Here is a 6,038-nt window from a genome sequence, read left to right as displayed (position 1 = left end):
TCTCACAATTGCAACTTTATTTCACGCAATGAATATCCATTGCGTAACTTTATCTCACCATTTTTACTCTAAGGTGGAACCAGGCTACCATAAATTTGTGATCACCTTAATCAGTGTCTGTGCTTCATAAATAATCTGCATATTCCCTCAGCAGGTTATTGCAGATAACAGTGATTTAGGTTGATGACACGCCTATCTGTCATTTTTTGTGCGCTTTGTCTGTTTACAATATGCATCTCTTTTCACATTAATCCACCCGCATTAGCTTAATCATAGCCTTTGTGTGATTGCCCACAAAAGGTAATGGAAAGGTAATAGAAAATAAAGTCTCAGCATGAGTGTCAAGTGTAACTCCATTATGATTATCTGTTAAAAGAGAGAATGCGAGGCAAACATTAAGGACCGTGTCAGAGAGTTCATGCACAGATTGATAATCTTAAAATGATTGAGTGGTTCAGTGTGTTTACGTGTATATCTTTGTGTGTGTAAGTGACGAGGGAAAAGAGAAAAGAAAAGTGGTAGTTGAGATTACGCCACACTCCCTCAGGCTCTTGTTACTCATGCACTACTGGAAGAACTCTGGTTCCCACGCCTCCTCACAGAGGTGAGTGAAACTACACCCACAACTTCACCTGTACGTGCCTGCCTCAGCACAGCCCTTTAGCTTCAGCCAAACCATCATCTGTGTTTTTTTTTTTTTTTTCCCTAGAAATGACTGAGAAGGTGACAAATTGGCATGGATACAGCAATAATATCAGCCAGAAGATCACAATGGCAGAGCTTTCTTACAAAAGGTGTATAATTATTACAAACATGGCATTCACTGGAAGACCTCCCCAGCAGAGATCAGTTAAGTCTGATATAAACAGACATGGTAGAGAGGTGTAATTTTCATATTCACATATTGCTTTGATGTGTGTACTTGTTGCATTATTCTTCTTCTTATGTGGGTACTGACAGTGACAGTAATTACAAAAAACACACTGTGCACCTTGCTGCTAATACCAGCAGTCTGTCGACAGCCCTGATCATACAATTAATCACCTTCTTTGTTTTTTAAAACAGGTTATATTTTTAAAAGTTACCACAATCGTCCTCTTCTTCTTCATCGCCACTGAGCATAGGCTGCATTAGATATTCACTCCAGGATGTTATCACACACTGTGGTGCAGCTGCTGTTTTACTTCAACAGAGTGGAAGTTCCTGACAGACTGGCCACTTGGCTGGCTTTACTGAGCCCAAGACAGGATTAATTCCAGAGAGAGAGAGTGGAAAAAAAGGAAATGCAGAGGGTGGCAAGCAGTTTATTCACGGATTCCATTGGCCCTTTAGCTTTAAATCATATTCAACTGACCCAGGCCTATTGTTGAGGAAGGAAACTGCCTAAGCAGTTTTGAGAGCTGGAGAATGGAATAGCGTGTAACAGGAGCAGAGCTCTGGCAGTGATGAAATAGCTTGCATACCTTATGCTTTAAGGATAACCATCTTTAACAGAAGAATATTGTGGAGGATCTTTCACTCAGCTACGCTGCTCTCTCCACCAATACGCTCTTGCCAAAACAAGCCACACAGGATTTACTCATCGAGATGTAGTGAACACAGAGAAGCATAGTTGCCTTAGCCTTGTTTGTCCTCATAACAGGGAATCTCATGGTCTGGAGTATTCCTGGCAACGTTTAGACTCGCCTCTGGATCTATGTGTCTTTATGCGACCAAAAATGTATAATGGGAAGTACGGGAAATATAGTGAAGGCTTAATGAAATCCGTCAAGTGGGTCAAGTGCGTGATCGAAGTTTACTAGGTTTTTTTTCTCCAGCAGCAGGAGGGATGAAAGAGCAGACATTCCACGTTGGCCCAAGGGCAGGGTGGGGGAGGCTCTAAGACCACTTTTATTAAAATATATTGAAGGAAAACAAGAAGTTGCACTGTTGGAGGGACGAAAAATCAGCATGACAGACTTCTCTCTCTCTAGAGGCTTAAGTCTGTAGTCGTGAACCTAACTTCCTCCCTCTCTTTCGTTCTCAGTGTTGATCTCTTCAACTCCCTGTTTGTGCAGCTTCACTGATTTAGTTAATACTTTAAAAGTCCAGTAATTGTAGTTCCAGGATCTCCAATCTGATTTACTCTTTCACTGTTTTAAGTCCTCACTCTTTCAACCCTTCATTTCCTTACTCATTATGTTCCTTTCTCCATGAACACAATAGCCCACTGCCTCAGGTGAGGGTTATTGCACTGGGTGTGGTTCACAGTTCACAACTAAGGAGTCACATTCCACTGACCATCTACAATACCTACTCACTGATATCCTGGTCCTCCTCTTTGTCAGGGTGATTAAATAACCCTGCCTCTGGCCGCCCTGACCTTCATGACCTGGTCTGTGTGCGTCCGTAGACACTAATTAGAGAGCTGATAATGCAAGAGAAAGCAGCTTTTCACCATAGCTCTCAGATCTCTGTTCAACCAACTCGCCTCTACTGAAAACAATGCACTTTAAAACATGCACTTTAGATTTCAGTCAGACTAAATAATTTTTATTTGTTTTTAAATTTTATGTAAATGCTTCCATCTGACTCAAATCAGCTCGTTTATTTTGAACTAACAGACCTAGAAATATATTAGTAGCTTGCCTTTGTCCAGATTATTTACATGTTAGTCAGTCTAGTGTGCTTTTGTCCAAATTAAATATTATCAGTCTGGTTTTTGTGAAATCAGACTAACAGACATAGATAATGTGATTGTTGCTCGCCTTCATCCACCACGTATTAATCAAACGAAGTTTGGCCTAGGCACTGTGCATTTGCTCTAGAAAATCTGTATGCCTTTCTTTTTTGGAATACAAAAAAGATGATGTTTTGAAGAATTTATCAAGTTTTTTTGTTCGTACAAAATACAAGCCTTCAAAATACTGTCTTTTGTATTCCATGGGAGAATGAAAGTCATACAGGTTTGGAATGACACAAGGGTGAGTAAATGACAGAATTAATCTCTTTAATACTAATTTTTAGATTAGAAAAGTAATTTTGTTCAGTGTGGGTGCATCATGAGAAGGAATGTTGCCCACTGAAGGGAATCGCTAACATCTACAGTACTGTGTTTGATTTGCCAGAGCTCTGAAGTGGGAAAGCAATGGGGCAATCCTGGCATTCCAGGGCTCTGTCGTGTCGTCTCCTGGTCTCTAATTTGGGAGCAGCTGTCGGGCTCTGCAAAACCTAAGCCATCAAAGCCCAGCTAAAAGGGGTGGGGGTGGGGGGGCTAGAAGGCACAGAGGTCAGCCCCACAGAAAAGCCCTAACTCTCCAGCACACTTTCCAGTCTCTGGCAGCTCATGCCAAGTACACAACACCTGCACCAGGTTAAGCAAAGTGGAGATTACAGGATGACTGTAAAGTTATTGCGGTCCATAATAAAGAGGCAGTAAAAACAGATGGCCACTATTAGGAGGATAACGCTTCTCTTGGGAATAGAAGTCTTGCTGTCCTTTCAGATTGAGATTATTTTTGTCATCTCAGAATTTAAAGGACCTATTATGCAAAATTTACTTGTATATGGTGTTTGAACATAAATGTGTGTCGGCAGTATGTGTACACATCCACCCTATAATGGTAAAAATCCACCCACTCCTTTTTTTTAATCCCCATAAATCATAAGCAGTGTCTCATAATAAGCTGTTTGCAGTTTCAGTGCAATGCGATGCGATGTCACATTGCACAGGCCCCGCTCATGACGGCTGACAGACTCTGCCCTATTAGCATAGACCCCGCCCTGAGTGAGCTGTACACAGCCATTTTTATCTCCTCGCCAGAGCATTTAACAGCAGAATTCAAGAAATGTATTCTTATTAAAGCTACTAAAGTTATTCAATCAAGAGCAGTGAGTAATTTTCTGTTTTTCTTTTGTTATTTAGCAGCATAAATAGCAGTAGTTACCGTAAATTAAGTTGATTTCACAGATCTAATATACACTATTTCTTTACTTGCTGTTTACATTCACAGACATAACCGACTGTGTTTATGTGAACTTTGTGTGTTTTTAAGATGTGAAAGAGAATTTAGTTTAATACTCAAGGGACACGCCATCTGACATCCAGCTTAAAATGCATACATATAATAAACTTTCACGATTAAGAAGAACTGCAATGTCACATGAGCGTGACCAAGATAGAGGTGATAATCAAAACCAAACAGATGTTTTGTTAGTTTTTGGCAGAGTATCTGAGGCACAAGCTGTAGGCTGCGCCTTCTTCTGAAAAGCGGGGTGGGGAGCAGCAACTCATTTGCATTTATAGAGTCATGCACGAAAATAGCATGTTTTTCCTTCCACTCAAAAATGGGCATTTACAACATGGTATAATAAATGATCTGTGGGGTATTTTGAGCTGAAACTTCAGACACATTCTGGGGACAACAGAGACTTCTATTACATCTTGTAAAAAGGGGCATAATAGGTCCCCTTTAGTGAACTTTGCAGGAAGTTTTTCTGAATTACTCAATTTACTCCCAATATTGAATAATTTTCAGTTCAATGCTTGAAACTATAAACAGCAAAACAACAAATAACTGAAGTGCCAAATTTTGTGTTGTTTTGAAAAGCAATTAAAGAAGTACATTTCTGTCAGCATTAAAATAAATCATTTCAGTAGCCTCAAAATGCACAGTGAAACGCTGTGATAGTGATCCCTTTTAAATGATTGTAGGTGCCCATGAGGTTGTTGTTTCTCACACTCTGGTGGGCTTGTTGAGACACACATACCCTTGAGGATTCCAGATGTGGTCTGGTTTCAGTTCTATGAAAACCGTTAATTACACCATTAAGTCTTCTATGGGTCATAATTAGTGGGAATCAAACTGTGTTCCAGGTCAGGTGCATGGTGATTGATTTATCTCTGTCTGCTCTCTCACTCCTCCACTCACATGCCCTCTACAGGTCATGTTTGCGTAACTGTAGTGACAGTTAAACCTTGTTTTCCACTCTCTCTTTTTTTTTTCTGGAAACCACAAAAGTGTTTTTTGAATGTGATGTTTTTGACAGGGTTTTATAGTTTCAGATTCCATGCATTGTGAAATTTACCAAAATAGGATCAAGACCAGCAGTGCTGTTTTCTTGTGGTGCTATTTCAACAGCTTGGACCAATTCAGCTCCTTCCTTATAACCATTATACAAACAGAGGAAGAAGTAGTAAATCCCATATCCCAACAATAAGATTAACCCTGGGGCTCAGGCAGGAAAAGAAGCTGTACCAGTGGGACTCAGGGCCCAAGGAGATGTGGTGGTTGGGGACTGCTAATCAAAGATAAAGGGTCATCTGTATCCTTTTACATATGTGGGGCTTTCCACCCCATTGTCTATCTTTGTGTATTTGCAGGTTCTTGTTTGGTGAGTTGCCTTCTTAACACTCATTCACACTTATTGTGAATAACATCTGTGCTTGTTATTCCAAACCAACCACCTATCATATAGAGATCACTTTTCACAATCAAATCAAGTCCTGGGTTATGGTTAGTATCAGTTTTTATTCCTCATTTTATCATCATCAAATATCCTGTTTTACTTGGAAATATGACTTTTACGAAAGTAAAATGGGTTACAAACACCATTTCATGTTGCCTTCAAAGCTTTTTTTTCCCTGTGGATGGTCCTTCTCTATGGGTGATCATGGCTGGGTTTTCTCCTAACAGTAACACTTCCAGTTTAAACACAGCTGGAGGGTAGTAGAAGATCATTGTGGTGGTTCACTTTGAACTCCAACCTCACATTGCTTTTGCCACAAGTATGCATTGTGACTTTGGCCTTCTTTGAAATCAAGAATAAATAAATGTAGGGACTTTATGTAAAAAAATAAAAAATAATAAAAAAAAGATTTAAAAGATTTGAGTGTTCCTGAACTTTTTAGTGGTCAAAGACATTCAGCGATTAAAATGACTGAGCTTTTTTCTGAGCTGATTAAGCAAATTTATTTACTAGATGTTTTTAGTTTAGAGGCTAGAGAAGACAGCTGAAGAACTAAAGGCCAATCACAGGTTAAGACATGTATTTGCCCT

The sequence above is a fragment of the Ctenopharyngodon idella genome, chromosome 3, assembly GCF_019924925.1.
Source record: "Ctenopharyngodon idella isolate HZGC_01 chromosome 3, HZGC01, whole genome shotgun sequence".
In the NCBI taxonomy this organism is placed as follows: Eukaryota; Metazoa; Chordata; class Actinopteri; order Cypriniformes; family Xenocyprididae; genus Ctenopharyngodon; species Ctenopharyngodon idella.
Note: the sequence above shows the minus strand (reverse complement) of the source record.